Here is a 17,837-nt window from a genome sequence, read left to right as displayed (position 1 = left end):
CACTTTTTGGACTGAAGCCTAGTAAATGGTGACAAATCTCTAGAGAGCTCTGTGTTACAAATGGATTTTTCTTTTGAAAAAGAAAGAGCACAGCAATAGTATTGCTTCTATAGTGTGAACTTTCCAATTCTAAGTAGAGCTATTTTGGGCAACTGAGACACATCCCTTTAATATTCTTGACCCTGCTGAAGGTCTACTTAGCTGCTTAAAGAGAACTAACACAAAGACTAAGCAAGTCTTCATTCACACTGTATAAAATGTGGTTGATTAAGCATTTTCATTGCTCACTTTTGGTACTCAGAAGTCCCACTTCATTGACAATCATTCAATATATATTTATTATGTATTATAATGTGCTAGGAGCCATTTGTTGCAGAGGATACAGCAGTGAACAAACAGACAGAAATCCCTGCCATAGGGAAGTTTATATTTTAGTGGGCGGAGACCAAGATTACACAAAACAAGTAGGTAAATTGTATATTATATTAGAAGGGCTAAGAGCTATTGGGAAAAATAAAGCAGAGAAAAGGAGAGGAATGAAGGGGTATGGGTTGCAATATTAAATAGATTATTCATGGAGAAGGTAATATTTTGAATCAAGGTCTAAAGTTGTAAGAGATTAAGCCATACAGATAACTTGGAGAAGATCATTCCAGGCAGAAGGACAGTACATACATTGTTGTGAGTTGAAAGAACCTCAGGTATTTTTGAGGAAAAGTAAGAATTCAATTGCTTTTGCAGCAGCGTTAGCAAAGGGGGAGAGTAGCAAGAGATGATGTCAAGAGGTGGCACTGCTGCAAGTAGCCTTGTCAGTTATTTACTGAACAACTCCAGGGGGCACCATTCACATCGACTATGCTTTTACAGAGGTTGTATGATGCAGTATCACTGACAAGAAGGAATGGGTGCAGAGCATTTAAATCCTTAATGTGCCACAATAAGGATGTTGGTATTTACCTTGAATGAGATGAGAAGCTACTGGAAAGTTTTGAACAGACAGATGATCTAGACTCTCATTAAAAAAAAAAAAAAAAATTCTTCTGGCTGCTATGTTGAGAGCTGACTGAAAGGAAATAAGGAGGAAAGTAGGAGCCAGTTACTAGGTTTTGGTAACAATCTAAGTGAGAAATAATGATAGCTTGGACCAGGGTGGGGACAATGTAACTGGTGAGAAGTGATTTTATTCTGGATATATTGTGAAGGTGGAGCCACAGAATTTGATAGATTGAATATGCAACATGAGACAAGGTGCTCAACTAGAAGGATAGAATTTCCATCGACTCTGGAAAGTTTAAAAATTAAACAGGTTTGGGGGAGAAAGGACATATGTTTGAGATTAGACATTCAATTGGATGTCTCATGTCTTCCCATTCAATTGGGAAGTCAAATAAATAAGTTTAGCATTTAGAGGAGCAAGTTCAGCTGGAGAGCTGAAGTTCAGCTGGAGAGCTCAACATATCAATTTTATTTAAAGTCATAAAACTCATTACGAACACCAACAGTGATCGTACCAACATCAATGAATGTGTAAACAGACAGAAGAGGAAGGCTAAGTCTTTGGGACAGATTAACATCAAGAAGGCAGAGAGAAGAGAAGAAATCCAGAAAATACACTCAGAAAGAGTATTGCAAGTGAGATGGGAGGAATACCAGCAATTTCTAATGAGAACTAGGAATTGCCCATTGGGTTTAACACCGGTCCTTTAATGAACCGGAAAAGAGAAGATCTGGTGGAGTGGTGAAGGGCAAGAAAATCAGAGTGGATTTAAGAGAGACTAGAGGGAGGTGAAATGGTGAAAGTGAGTATAACAACGATTTTAAGAAGTTTTGCTAAAATGAAGAGTCAAGAAATGGTGCTGTAGTTGGAGAAACAACATAAGCACAGGACTATCTAAAGATGGGAGAAATAGCTGTATGTTTATAGAAAGGGTAATGATTTAGAAGACGGGGAGAACTAATGGAATTACAGTTTTTTATATATATATAATTTAAATTATATATATATATATATATATATATATATATATAAATTTTTTGATTGGCCAACCCCAGCGTTAGTGTTTATTTCATCCTCAAGACCCTAGGAGGAAGGTAGTGGTAATCCCGTTGCAGAGGCTAGGGAAGCTTGCTGATGTCACGCAGCTGGCGTGGGTCTGGGCTCGGGCTGAGAGGCCAGAGCCTGCACTCCCGGCCACTAAGGTGCTGAGTAGGGTCGTGGGAGTTAGGAGTACCTGAAGCCCGGAGTCCCCAGGGCTTTGTGGGCGCTGAGCGGGTGGGCCCAGTGGCCTCAATGCTTGGTGACCGGGCGTGATCATCCACCGGAAGGGGTAAGAGCGGTAGTCGGCCGTGACCTGTGTGAGGATGTTCTCCCGCCTGAAGCCCGCCTTCAGCAGGGTGGACACCTGCGTCTCTTGGAACACGGTGGTGACGTCTGAGTAGTACTTGGACTTCATCCGCTCCCCCAGGAGGTGAGGTTGCAGTAGGTGAGGACGCTCCCTGGCTTCAGCAGGCGGAAGGGCATGGTCCCTAATGAGGTTGAACTGGTGTGTGTGCCAGGTCCCCTCAGACAGCGGGTACGTGTCGTACAGGATCCCATCAAAGTTACTGTCTGGCAGGCTGGGCGCCACCTTCTCCCACAGGCCTTTCGAGGGAACCACCATGCGGGGAGGCCGCTGGGCCGAGTCCTGGAGCTGCTGGAAGACTCCGTTGTTGCATTCAACGATCCAGTGCTCGTCGATGGGGGCCTCCTGCACCTTCGTAGCTGCCATGGCCGCGCCGAAGCCCACCTCCAGGACCTGGTCCCTTCTGGAGGCGGCCGCTTGCAGGGTGGGGTCTCCCAGCTCTCCATCGCCAGCTCTCCCAGGATCTGCACGTGCGTATCCGGCCCTGCGCAATGACGCGGGTCGCGGCGCCGGCGCTGGTGCTGCGCGCCGCCCAAGCTCTGGATGCGCAGGGCCAGGTCCGTGCCGAGCCTTCTGAGCGGGGCCTGGAATGATATTCTCGAACAGTTGGGAAGGGACGTGATTGAGTGCAAAAGGACAGAATTTGGTCTTTGCATTTCTAGCTCTTTTATTCGTTGTTTCAGGACAGAAACCAGGATTGTGTACTGCCCTCACAGCATGCCAAGCCACGACATATATTTAGGTCACTGTTAACACAGTTTATGGTAATAAGGGGTACCTACATATTCAAAAAGATTGTACTAATAATTAGGACCACTTGAGTAACTAGCTATGAAGATTATTATAATTTTTACGGTTTTTTTTCTGTATAGACATGCTCACGTTTCAAATTAAAATCAAACCTATTATATTTACATTTTGTTATCACCACGTTGAAGTAATAGTTGTAGTAATGGGGCCATGTGGAAGTTCTCTTTCAATTGCTTGACTTTTTTTTTTTTTTTTTCAGTGAAATAAGAAACTCATCAGTTGAGAATGAAGATGGGGCAAGACGTGTAGCAGTTTGCAGAAAGAGAAGGTATGAAACAGTGATCCAGGAGAGTAAGATTGTGAACAAAATAAGGACTTGCTGTGTAACTTCTGGGCAGTATTGAGCTCCACTTGAGGTCTGTGGTCATGGTTTTAAAGTGAGAACAGTTAAGTGTTGATCGTAGCCACATTAATTTTCAGGGGTACAGGCGTGGACTAGGTAGAGATTTGGATTTAAAAGGAGTTGAGACTTTGCAAGGGAGTTTGATGAACCAAGAAATGTAAAGGAGTTCAGGGAGGATTCAAGGGAATGCTTATAATGATGGGTTCTTGAGAAAAGCTTAATAAAGAGGAAAGCAAAGACCTGTGAAGAGTTAGGGGCAGCAAAGATGTGATATCAGGCTATCTCAGGAAATACTAGATCTGCATTTTAGTACCTTTCTCTTCATTGTTGCCTCTGCTGCATGGAAAGATCTAGTTCTAGATGTAAGTTAGTGACAAGAGAAATGATACCAGATAGTAAATATTTAGAGCTTCTAACAATGCCTTTAACCTGGAAGGAATAACATTCAAGATTCTTTGTAAATGTGTTAAGAGATGGAAACAAGAATAGTATGATCCATTCCATTATGATATCATTTCTATAGTTACTATAAGCAGAAACGTGCAAAAAGAAGGGACTCAAAATAATTTTGCTTAATACAAATCACAGCATTTTCACAATATGTTCATTTGTAATTTTATCTCAAGTAAATAATGTAACTAATTTACCTTCCCATATATTTCCATTCTTAGTACCTCAAATATCTATACACAGCAAGTATTAAATAATTAAAAAAAAATCTCCTACCTGATTGCCTATGTTCATGAAATAAAGCACTGGTTTAGGTGAAATGGCTAGGGGTGTGTGTGTGTGTGTGTGGTAGACAAGTTGAGGAGGGCAACTTGTCCTTTTTGAAACTGGCTGGAATGGCCTTCATTTTTAAATTTTGCTCACATTTCCTAACTTTTTGGATGCTTCCACAATTATATAGCTGAGGGTTTAGAATCATTAATTTAAATGCATCACTTTGCAGAAATAGATTTGCATAAACTATTACTCTGAGCAATGGAATATATTTCTAATATTATTTTTGAGTCAAGCTGAGATTTCCCTTAGGAGTCATTTTTCCCCTTAATGCCAGCTTAATGCATTTATGGAAAAATGCTTTAAACATTTGGTGTAGGAATGAGCCATCCCTCTGGTTGTAAATTTTCTCCCCCACCTCCAAAATACAAAGTGTTATTACATGTTGTCCTCTGTGGCATCCTGTGCCTTCTCTAAGAGTTAAAATAATTCCCATCTGTGATTGTTTCCAATTTTGTGGAAACTTTACTACCATGTGAAATAAATTTCATCAGACAAAAAGTAAGCTTATGTTAATAAATGGTACGTATATAATAAAAAAACTTAAATTATGACTTAAGTAACTGCCTATAAAGATGGTTAAATTACTATATTTTTCTGTAGACATGTCATACCAAATATTATATTTCCATGTTGTTATCTTCATGTTAAAGTGGCATCATATTTGGAAATCAAAGTTTCAATACAGTTTTCATCTCAAAACAACTCCAGTTCAAGCCCTTCAGTTCTCCTATATTATTAACCAGCTTTAACGCTCTCCACCGTCAACAGGTGTGAAAATAATTTCTCATATCCTCACATTGCTCAGGTTACTGCAGAAGTGACTGCAGGGAACTGAAGTGTTGACTCTGAAGAGGTAATCACAGAATGATGAAAATGTTCAGCCCCTACAGATAAAGCATAAAAGAAACTATCTAGCTGAATTTTTCAAATTGAAAAACAAAAGAGAAAAAGAGAAAAGAAAACGAAAAACATGTGATAACTACTGCTTTTGATGGATTATCCGATTTGAATAGGGTATACTCAATAGAGCAGGAGTTAAATTTTTTTAAAAATCTTGCAAACCTTGGCTTTTGATTAGCTCACAATCATTTATTAATTAAAAACAAGTTTGGTCATTGAAGCAATAAAATGAAAATCTGTCAGTGAAAGTTAATTATGCTATTATTAAGCATTCTAAGAATTCACTCACAAAACAGTTATCTAATAATTGATAATTAGGCGTAATATTTTCACTATCAACACTTCTTAAAAAGTGTTAGGCCATGTTTAGGGTATTCTATATAAATATTCCTTTGAAGGGTCTACAAATTTTAGACAATGGGGCAGTTTGGATGTATGCAAATCTCAAAACAGCTTAACAGAAAAAATGCAATGGAAAAGCACTGGATAGGAAATGGTCAAACTTTGCATCAGAAAAACAAGAAACAGTGGATTGAGAAAAAGAAAGTGCTTATTTTTCTTGAGTAATTGGAAATCCAGAGATGAGTGGTTGGTTCAGCAGTTCAAGAATGCCAGAAGTGAGGTCTCTGATTCTCTTGGCCTTTCCTTCATGTTTTAGATGAATGTCTTAGTTCCAGCCAATAGGACCACATACTAGACAAGAGAAAGGAACAAAGGCAAAGTGCAGAAGGGCAAACATCAGCCATCTGTAACCTGCTTTCCTGGAGATTTCCTGGAATTTCCATACCATGACTTACTTTTATATCTAATTGGCCAGAACTATGTTAAATGCTCTCTACCTGAAATAAAAGCTGAAAAATCCGTCCTCTAGCTAGACATTTTGGCTCCACAAGCAAACTTTGGCTTTATTCACTAGGAAGAGTGTGAAAAATGGGTACTGAGTATGCATTTAGAAGTGATGACCAAGTATTAATCTGTACCCTACCAGAATGTAGAAATAAGAATTCTCATGCCTTGTTGCTAAGCAGCCCACTTCCTAATCTTATGTATAAAAGGCACATAAGAGTCCTGATCTAGGAGGTAAACAGGAGAGCAGTAGATGAGAATACATTAATTAGGGGAGGTGATATGAGAATCTGGAGACCTGGAATTTCAGAAGGTAGAGTTCTAAGCAAAAGTGATCAGAACAGTTGGATTTAGGGTCCCTGAGGCCCTAAAACCTAGGGGAAAAGTTCCTGCATATTCTGGCTCCACATGAACTACACGGGCTCATTTTCTCTTAATTCCCAACTCAAAGCCTCTTCTGACACCAAATCAATTTCTTCCTCTTTTCTTCAATATTTTATGCTCCTTTTGGAGATTCATAAGGGCAAGAATTATCAGAAATGTATTTTATGTTCCACAAATTTCATATTTCTAAGGACACAGCAAGTTACCAATAATCATTATGGATAGATGTACATTAATTAGGGATTCAGGAAATACTGTCCTTTATTATGATTCCAATTTGACATACCTTCCTCTGCATCTTTATAGGTCAAAGTGTGTAGGTCAAAGTTTGGAAGACTTTTTCTCTAAAGGGCTATGTAGGAAATATTTTAGGCTTTGCCAGCAACATAATGTCTCTGTCACATGTTTTTCTTTGTTTACTTGATTTTTACAACCGTTTACAAATGTAAAACCCACTCTTAGCAGACCAGCCATACCAAAACAGGCTGCAGCTAAATCCCACAGGCAGTGGTTTCCTGACCCACAGATAGGTTGTTGCTGAAGCAATATATATTGATATATATTTTGTCGGAAGAGTGGAACACGTCGTTTTGGGCACTATCTTGTGCCCTTTCTCATACTGCTCCCTCTGCTTGGATGCCCTGCTTCTGCCTTCTGCCTCAAGCACACCTACTCATTTTTCACAAGTGTTGTTGTCTCAATTGTCTGTCCTGTTTATTATTTTTCTTCCTCTTATAACTAACCCGTGTCTCCTTTGTGGCTATGCTGGGCTCTGTACCTGTCTTTCAAAAACCCAAAATGCTGTTTCGTTAAACTGAAGTTAAATCCCAAGAATAAGCAGCATCTCATTCATTTTTGCATCCTTGGTGTCAAGTAAAGTGCTTAGTAGATAATACACATTCATTAATTATCTGCTGAGGAGAGGAAGGAAGGAAAAGAGGGAGAAAGAAAGGGAAGAAAGAAGAAAGAAATGAACAAACAGCTGAACAAATGAAAGACGGGAGTTACTTTTTCACACTGGAGGAAGTATCCGAAAATTTTTGGACATAATTGGAAAGCAATAATTTCAAAGATTCAAGAGTTCACATATACATGGATCAACTTTTTTTTTATATTTCACTTATTTTCTTTAAAAACACAACTTTTATCATCAATGTTCCTTTTTCCTGGAATGTTTGGTAAGATATTGGTCTCTTTGAATCACTAAAAATTAGTGACCACATTCAGTACTGAATGATGGATAGATGGAGGACTGCAAAGCAAATTAGCCTATCTTGTATCTGTTCCCAATTTGCATATTACATTACCTTGAAAAAGTCACTTGGTGGTTTTACAATCATCATCAACCTCTTATTTCAAAAGGAATGATTACATGCTTCCTGAAGAAATACGGTAAAAATGATGGTAGCCATGATGATGATGATGATGATGATGATGACAACAAATGCTTTTTGAAAGACTTACGTGCCAAGCACTTAGCTAAGCATTATACACATATGAACATGTACACACATCACTTAAACCTCGTAAAAACCTATGTGGTAGAAACAACTATCATCTCCAGTTTACACATTGATAATTAAAGCACTGGAATTTTAAGTCATTTGCTAAGGGCACCCATCTAGTAATTGGCAAAGAAGCAATTTGAACCAAGATACATCTGAAGTTAAACACATGAACTTAATACTCAGGGCAATTAGGCTGTGTCACACACAGGGTAAACTCACGTCATAAAAGATTTTTATGTATAAAAATAGTTAAGGTTTTGTTTTCTGCAGAGGAACATGAATTTTTCTTTTGTATTTTGTGCACAGTTTATTGCTCTGTATTATATAAATAAAACTTAATATTTAGAGGAAATATTTATTTACCTTAAAGCAAGTAAATTAAATATTAACAACTACTTTAAGCAGTTATCAGCTTACCTCCTAGGGGGAAATCTTTGTTGCAATTGTTATATGTATCAGCACTTGAAAAGAATTGGAGCTCCTCTAGTTAATCTTAAAATATTATTTAAATGCATAAAAACCATAAAGCAGAAAGAATGACTTTCAAGACTTTATACTTACTAAAAATAATTATAACAAGGTATCCAGAACAGACAGGTGCAAACCTTGGTAGATTCATATCAATGCATCTGAGTAATATAAATAGTTCATTTCCTTCAATTATTGCTGCCCAATATTAAAGTGCATTTTGTAGGTGGCATTTATTCCTTTGAGATTAAACATGTTCAGGAAAAAAATAGCTACTATACAGAAAAAAGATGCTGCAGCTAAAATAGGGATTTGGGGGATGAGGGTGTCTGATGGTGCCCTCTGCTAAAAAAATCAAATAGATAAATATGTATTGTAGAAATTTTCCGTCTAAGGGAAATTCTTTTATCTACCCGTCAATACCAGACTGGCAAATCAAGGACTGACCATGATACAGCACATGACAAGAAAAGCCATTTTTTCCTCTAAATCCATTACTAAGCAGTATGAATATTAATAGCTAATGAAAAACCAATCCTAATTTCCAGGCAAAAAGTTTATCGTATTCTTCATGTCCTAGGTTTGGTGAAAAACAGAAATTGAGAACTTTAGTGACTGCTTGAATAAACTAGCTAAGAACTTTATTAAACAATATCATCCTACTTGTAAAAAGGCCAAAAACCTATACCTATCTACTGTCAATGGGTAGCTGAAAGGGAAAGCAAAATATTTTCACTTGTTACACAATACATTGATAATTATGCCATTAATACACGAAATTTTCCATATTAATCTTTGAAATTTTATACAATGACATCTACTTCTCTCAATACAGAAGAAAGGTCTGGGTTCTTCAACTATTATTCAACTTTGCAGAAGTCACATATATTACCTTAATTACCTGGACTATGGTTAGCAAAAGGCCATTAGAATAACAGGGCACACAAGTTGGTTCATTTTACCTTGGGAAGATACTGTCTGGTTCTCCCACAGATCATCAGCTCTTGCTTGGGGTGTTGTATGGTGCAACTGAGAGCACTGAATTAGGAACCACGAGGCAGAGTGTGAGTTCTCTGTGTGACCAAGTACAAGTGACTTATGAGCTCAGTTTTTTCATTTGTGAAATTGAGAGATTTCATTATCACTTTAGAAACAAACCTCAGAAGCCTACTCTACCTGATTTCCAAGCTCAGGGCAATTCAGATTCACATTATTTTACAGATATCAGGGGCTTCAGTGGTCATCTAGTTTGACCACTTCATTTTACTGAAATGGGAATCTGGCTACTAGGCCCAGATAACATGACAATGGCTAGAAGAGAAAGCTACCAACATTACAAACAATAGACTGGAAAACTAGAAAAAGTAGACACAGGAATTCAAAAATTCTACGAACATAGTTTAGGAGCAAATAATCCACATAATCACAGCTGACTCTGAGAGCACAGCAGGAAGAGAGTACAGTAAAATCATTTGTATTAACATGAAAACCTTTAGCCATCGTGAAAAATGTGTCATGATGCTTAGTACACATTTACCATTTTAAAAGTGGTAAGTTATGTATTTTAAAAGGTTACTCTCTGAAATGCTTAAAACAATAAAGCACTCAAATGCTGAAGATTTTCAGTGACAAATGAATAGCTCACTTACTGTAACACAATATTTCATCTTGATATAGCATATATTAAAGGTTGAATCTATAGGTGTGCAATTTTTTCACACAAAGTTTTATTCACTTTTATTGTAAATAAAACACAAGAATATTAACAGGAAGGTGCAAAGGATTGTGATATTTCAATACTGTCACAGAAAAGGAATATGGTAATGGATGAAATGTGTCTGTGAACAATAGTTTCGAACAAGAGATGAGAAATATATGCATATATAATATAAAAAGAAAAAACTTAACGGTCATAATGATGAAGGGATATCTCTACTGACCACATGGATATATGGAAATACTTTTAAACTGTTGGAAAATGCCATCTATAAATAAACGTTCTATATTCAGTAACAAAATCATTTAAATGCTCATATAAATGAACTTCACGTTTGCTGGCTGGTATCCTATAATCATCGCACTGTGATTTTATTATTTTCTTCTTTCCGAATACCATTTTGCTCATCATAGGTTTCCAATAAGTAGAATTAAATATATTCAAGATCATACAAATATTCCATTTACTAAACATTTAGCAAATTTTCACTGCTCTGTCTTCCAAGGAAATGCCATTAATATTTGATTTCATTATTTAATGCTTTTTCAAGCTTAAAAATATATTTTGCCTGTTTCAGGATTAAAAACTGATACAAAAAAATTGTTTCCAAAAATATAGTGGGTTTTAATTTGAAAACCCAGTCTAGAAATTCTAGCTTATCAGGGGAAATTACCAGCAATTATAGCTGCATTTCTATCACAGGGCTTAAATCTAAAAGTAGGATGGCAACTTTGGTATGGAGAATTAGGATAGTGGATTACACAGATTGAAGTATATGAAAAACGAATTAAAATAAAAGTGGTCCCATCCTTAAGGAGCAAGGAAAAGGGAAAATGGAAGATAAGACTAGAACACAGGCAATTTACTTTTAGGTAGAAGAGACAAAGGCAGTACTTTCTTCTCTCTCTTCAACTTCTTTTTAGTACTGGCAAGGATAACTTTTGAATTAACACAAGATGATGTCACTAAAATATTCTTTAACCCATGCCTTTCTAATTTGTTCTTAAGAGTGTGTATATGGTGTAGAGAATGGGAGGTAAGGAAATGCTCCTCCAAATTCAAGAACCCCAGAGCCTGGATGACATTAGGCTAGCAGTGACTTGTAGGAAGAGTAGGAGAAACTTGGGGTCAAAACCAGAGTCACCAGACTGGGAGGAAGAGCACAACACAAGTGTGATAACTGTGAAAAACAACAGTCATCATCAAAGACTGCATGAAGGGAGGCACACTGGAGACTTTCAAGTATCATTCATTAAAAAATGAGATGGGAGCATATAATACACAATATAAGGGGCCAGATGCTAGGGACTTGTGGGCTATTTTAAGGTAGTTTGAAGGGCTTTGAGACAAAATGTGACAGAATCTGAATTACATGTTAACAAGATCATTGTAGTTGCTTTGATAAGAATAGACTCAACAGGGCCAAGAATGGAACTGGAGACCAGTGAAGAGGCTACTGAAACAAATTAGTCAAGAAATGATGATAGATAAAAGCCCTTTCATTTTTCAAAGTCAAGTGATAAATATATAATAGTAAAGATGTCTTCTGTCTAAACAAATTGTCTAGAACTATAGTTAAAGCTGAGTAATTTTTTATTATATCAAAATAGTTGGAAAGTCCTCCTTTATTCTCCAATTCAAAACATGATTCATTTAGAGATATGCAGAGATGGGTAATAGCTCTTCTTGGGTACATATTTTGCAACTAGACTTTTAACTTTTATTATATCAATAGGACAGTAATATGAAAATACTTTAATAAGGACATACATTTGAAATATCTATAGTCTTTTAAGAGACTATCAGCAAGACACTGCATGAAAAAATATTCACGAGCCTTCATTTAAAATAGTCTGGAGGGAGGGGCAAGATGGCGGAAGAGTAAGACGCGGAGATCACCTTCCTCCCCACAGATACATGAGAAATACATCTACACGTGGAACTGCTCCTACAGAACACCCACTGAACGCTGGCAGAAGACGTCAGACCTCCCAAAAGGCAAGAAAATCCCCACGTACTTGGGTAGGGCAAAAGAAAAAAGAAATAACAGAGACAAAAGAATAGGGACGAGACCTGCACCAGTGGGAGGGAGCTGTGAAGGAGGAAAGGTTTCCACACACTAGGAAGCCCCTTCGTGGGCAGAGACTGCGGGTAGCAGAGGGGGGAAGCTTCGGAGCCACGGAGGAGAGCGCAGCCACAGTGGTGCGGAGGACAAAGCGGAGATTCCCGCACAGAGGAGCGGTGCCGACCAGCACTCACCAGCCCGAGAGGCTTGTCTGCTCACCCGCCGGGGCGGGCGGGGCCTGGGAGCTGGGGCTCGGGCTTCGGTGCTAGCCGGGAGGGAGTCCGGGAAAAAGACTGCAGCTGCCAAAGAGGCAAGAGAATTTTTCTTGCCTCTTTGTTTCGCGGCGCGCAAGGAGAGGGGATTCAGAGCGCCGCCTAAACGAGCTCCAGAGACGGGCGCGAGCCGCGGCTATCAGCGCGGATCCCACAGCAACAGGGACGCAGAGGGAAAAACGGAGAGATTCCCACACAGAGGCTCGGCGCCGAGCAGCACTCACCAGCCCGAGGGGCTTGTCTGCTCACCCGCCGGGGCAGGCGGGGGCTGGGAGCTGAGGCGCGGGCTTTGGTCGGATCCCAGGGAGAGGACTGGGGTTGGCTGCGTGAACACAGCCTGAAGGGTCTAGCGCACCACAACTAGCCGGGAGGGTGCCCGAGAAAAAGTCTGCAGCTGCCGAAGAGGCGGGAGACTTTTTCTTGCCTCTTTGTTTCGCGGCATGCAAGGAGAGGGGATTCAGAGCGCCTCTTAAGCGAACTCCAGAGACGGGCGTGAGCCGCGGCTATCAGCGCGGACCCCAGAGACGGGCATGAGACACTAAGGCTGCTGCTGCCGCCACCAAACAGCCTGTGGGCGAGCACAGGTCATTCTCCACACCGCCCCTCCCGGGAGCCTGTGCAGCCCGCCACGGCCAGGCTCCCGTAATCCGGGGACAGCTTCCCCGGGAGAGCGCACGGCGCGCCTCAGGCTGCTGCAACGTCACGCCGGCTTCTGCCGCCGCAGGCTCGCCCCGCCTCCTCCGTACCGCTCCCTCCCCCCGGCCTGACTGAGCCAGAGCCCCCGAATCAGCTGCTCCTTTAACCCCGTTCTGTCTGGGCGGGGAACAGACGCCCTCAGGGGACCTACATGCAGAGGCGGGTCCAAATCCAAAGCTGAACCCCGGGAGCTGTACGAACAAAGAAGAGAAAGGGAAATCTCTCCCAGCAGCCTCAGAAGCAGCGGATTAAAGCTCCACAAACAACTTGATGTGCCTGCATCTGTTGAATACCTGAATAGACAACGAATCATCCCAAATTTAGGAGATGGACTTTGGGAGCAGGATATATTAACTTTTCCCCTTTTCCTTTTTTTTGTGAGTGTAGATGTGTATGCTTCTGGGTGAGATTTTGTCTGTATAGCTTTGCTCTCACCGTTAGTCCTAGGGTTAGGTCCGTCCGTTTTTTTTTTTTTTTTTTTTTTTGGCTTAAAAATTTTTTTTTTCCCCTAGTAAATGTTTTCTTAATAATTTTTTCCTTATTTTCTATTTTTAAAAAAATTTTTAATAAGTTTTTTCATATTGTTTATTTTAAAAAATTAAAAAATTTTTTTTTCTTAATAAATTTTTTCTGAATAATTTTTTTCTTATTTTTAGTATAAAAAATTAATAAATCTATTTTTAAAAATTAAAAAAAAATTTTTTCTTAATAAATTTACTCTTAATAATTTTTTTTCTTATTTTTTATTATAATTGCTTTATTTATTTTATTTTATCCTCTTTTTTCTTTCTTTCCATTTTTTCTCCCTTTTATTCTGAGCCGTGTGGATGAAAGGCTCTTGGTGCTCCAGCCAGGCATCAGGGCTGTGCCTCTGAGGTGGGAGAGCCAACTTCAGGACACTGGTCCACAAGAGACCTCCCAGCTCCACGTAATACCAAACGGCGAAAATCTCTCACAGATCTCCATCTCAACATCAAGACCCAGCTTCACTCAACGACCAGCAAGCTACAGTGCTGGACACCCTATGCCAAACAACTAGCAAGCGAGGAACACAGCCCCATCCATTAACAGAGAGGCTGCCTAAAATCATAATAAGGCCACAGACACCCCAAAACACACCACCAGACGTGGACGAACCCACCAGAAAGACAACATCCAGCCTCATCCACCAGAACACAGGCACTAGTTCCCTCCACCAGGAAACCTACACAACCCACTGAACCAACCTTAGCCACTGGGGACAGATACCAAAAACAACGGGAACTACGAACCTGCAGCCTGTGAAAAGGAGACCCCAAACACAGTAAGATAAGCAAAATGAGAAGACAGAAAAACACACAGCAGATGAAGGAGCAGGGTCAAAACACACCAGACCTAACAAATGAAGAGGAAATAGGTAGTCTACCTGAAAAAGAATTCAGAATAATGATAGTAAGGATGATCCAAAGTCTTGGAAATAGAATAGACAAAATGCAAGAAACATTTAACAAGGACGTAGAAGAACTAAAGAGGAACCAAGAAACGATGACAAGCACAATAAATGAAATTAAAAATACTCTAGATGGGATCAATAGCAGAATAACTGAGGCAGAAGAACGGATAAGTGACCTGGAAGATAAAATGGTGGAAATAACTACTGCAGACCAGAATAAAGAAAACAAGAATCAAAAGAACTGAGGACAGTCTCAGAGACCTCTGGGACAACATTAAACGCACCAACATTCGAATTATAGGGGTCCCAGAAGAAGAAGAGAAAAAGAAAGGGACTGAGAAAATATTTGAAGAGATTATAGTTGAAAACTTCCCTAATATGGGAAAGGAAATAGTTAATCAAGTCCTGGAAGCACAGAGAGTCCCATACAGGATAAATCCAAGGAGAAACACACCAAGACACATATTAATCAAACTATCAAAAATTAAATATAAAGAAAACATATTAAAAGCAGCAAGGGAAAAACAACAGATAACACACAAGGGCATCCCCATAAGGTTAACAGCTGCTCTTTCAGCAGAAACGCTGCAAGCCAGAAGGGAGTGGCAGGATATACTTAAAGTGATGAAGGAGAAAAACCTACAACCAAGATTACTCTACCCAGCAAGGATCTCATTCAGATTTGATGGAGAAATTAAAACCTTTACAGACAAGCAAAAGCTGAGAGAGTTCAGCACCACCAGACCAGCTTTACAACAAATGCTAAAGGAACTTCTCTAGGCAAGAAACACAAGAGAAGGAAAACACCTACAATAACAAACCCAAAACATTTAAGAAAATGGGAATAGGAACATACATATCGATAATTACCTTAAATGTAAATGGATTAAATGCTCCCACCAAAAGACACAGACTGGCTGAATGGATACAAAAACAAGACCCATATATATGCTGTCTACAAGAGACCCACTTCAGACCTAGAGACACATACAGACTGAAAGTGAGGGGATGGAAAAAGATATTCCATGCAAATGGAAATCAAAAGAAAGCTGGAGTAGCAATTCTCATATCAGACAAAATAGACTTTAAAATAAAGACAATTACAAGAGACAAAGACGGACACTATATAATGATCAAGGGATCGATCCAAGAGGAAGGTATAACAATTGTAAATATTTATGCACCCAACATAGGAGCACCTCAATACATAAGGCAAATACTAACAGCCATAAAAGGGGAAATCGACAGTAACACAATCATAGTAGGGGACTTTAACACCCCACTTTCACCAATGGACAGATCATCCAAAATGAAAATAAATAAGGAAACACAAGCTTTAAATGATACATTAAACAAGATGGACTTAATTGATATTTATAGGACATTCCACCCAAAAACAACAGAATACACATTTTTCTCAAGTGCTCATGGAACATTCTCCAGGATAGATCATATCTTGGGTCACAAATCAAGCCTTGGTAAATTTAAGAAAATTGAAATCGTATCAAGTATCTTTTCCGACCACAACGCTATGAGACTAGATATCAATTACAGGAAAAGATCTGTAAAAAATACAAACACATGGAGGCTACACAATACACTACTTAATAACGAAGTGATCACTGAAGAAATCAAAGGGGAAATCAAAAAATACCTAGAAACAAATGACAATGGAGACACGACGATCCAAAACCTATGGGATGCAGCAAAAGCAGTTCTAAGAGGGAAGTTTATAGCAATACAAGCCTACATCAAGAAACAGGAAACATCTCGAATAAACAACCTAACCTTGCACCTAAAGCAATTAGAGAAAGAAGAACAAAAAAACCCCAAAGCTAGCAGAAGGAAAGAAATCATAAAGATCAGATCAGAAATAAATGAAAAAGAAATGAAGGCAACAATAGCAAAAATCAATGAAACTAAAAGCTGGTTCTTTGAGAAGATAAACAAAATTGATAAACCATTAGCCAGACTCATCAAGAGAAAAAAGGAGAAGACTCAAATTAATAGAATTAGAAATGAAAAAGGAGAAGTAACCACTGACACTGCAGAAATACAAACGATCATAAGAGATTACTACAAGCAACTCTATGCTAATAAAATGGACAACCTGGAAGAAATGGACAGATTCTTAGAAATGCACAACCTGCCGAGACTGAACCAGGAAGAAATAGAAAATATGAACAGACCAATCACAAGCACTGAAATTGAAACTGTGATTCAAAATCTTCCAACACACAAAAGCCCAGGACCAGATGGCTTCACAGGCGAATTCTATCAAACATTTAGAGAAGAGCTAACACCTATCCTTCTCAAACTCTTCCAAAATATTGCAGAGGGAGGAACACTCCCCAACTCATTCTACGAGGCCACCATCACCCTGATACCAAAACCAGGCAAAGATGTCACAAAGAAAGAAAACTACAGGCCAATATCACTGATGAACATAGATGCAAAAATCCTCAACAAAATACTAGCAAACAGAATCCAACAGCACATTAAAAGGATCATACACCATGATCAAGTGGGGTTTATTCCAGGAATGCAAGGATTCTTCAATATACGCAAATCAATCAACGTGATACATCATATTAACAAATTGAAGGAGAAAAACCATATGATCATCTCAATAGATGCAGAGAAAGCTTTCGACAAAATTCAACACCCATTTATGATAAAAGTCCTGCAGAAAGTAGGCATAGAGGGAACTTTCCTCAACATAATAAAGGCCGTATATGACAAACCCACAGCCAACATTGTCCTCAATGGTGAAAAACTGAAACCATTTCCACTAAGATCAGGAACAAGACAAGGTTGCCCACTCTCACCACTATTATTCAACATAGTTTTGGAAGTGTTAGCCACAGCAATCAGAGACGAAAAAGAAATAAAAGGAATCCAAATCGGAAAAGAAGTAGTAAAGCTGTCACTGTTTGCAGATGACATGATACTATACATAGAGAATCCAAAAGATGCTACCAGAAAACTACTAGAGCTAATCAATGAATTTGGTAAAGTAGCAGGATACAAAATTAATGCACAGAAATCTCTTGCATTCCTGTATACTAATGATGAAAAATCTGAAAGTGAAATTAAGAAAACACTCCCGTTTACCATTGCAACAAAAAGAATAAAATACCTAGGAATAAACCTACCTAAGGAGACAAAAGACCTGTATGCAGAAAATTATAGGACACTGATGAAAGAA

At 39.0% G+C, this 17,837-nt stretch overlaps 1 protein-coding gene and 1 pseudogene across 2 annotated transcripts in view; both read right to left on the bottom strand.

Moving 5' to 3' along the window:
• Window positions 1-17,837, bottom strand: part of LOC133091951 (bifunctional heparan sulfate N-deacetylase/N-sulfotransferase 4) — a 241,907-nt gene that overhangs the window by 102,708 nt on the left and 121,362 nt on the right. The window lies entirely within an intron of this gene.
• LOC133092463 (guanidinoacetate N-methyltransferase-like) lies at window positions 2,073-3,058 on the bottom strand (annotated as a pseudogene).

This window comes from Eubalaena glacialis, chromosome 5 (assembly GCF_028564815.1).
Source record: "Eubalaena glacialis isolate mEubGla1 chromosome 5, mEubGla1.1.hap2.+ XY, whole genome shotgun sequence".
NCBI classification, from domain to species: domain Eukaryota; kingdom Metazoa; phylum Chordata; class Mammalia; order Artiodactyla; family Balaenidae; genus Eubalaena; species Eubalaena glacialis.
The sequence above is the reverse complement of the archived record's forward strand: the minus strand, read 5'-3'. Positions and strand labels throughout refer to the sequence as shown.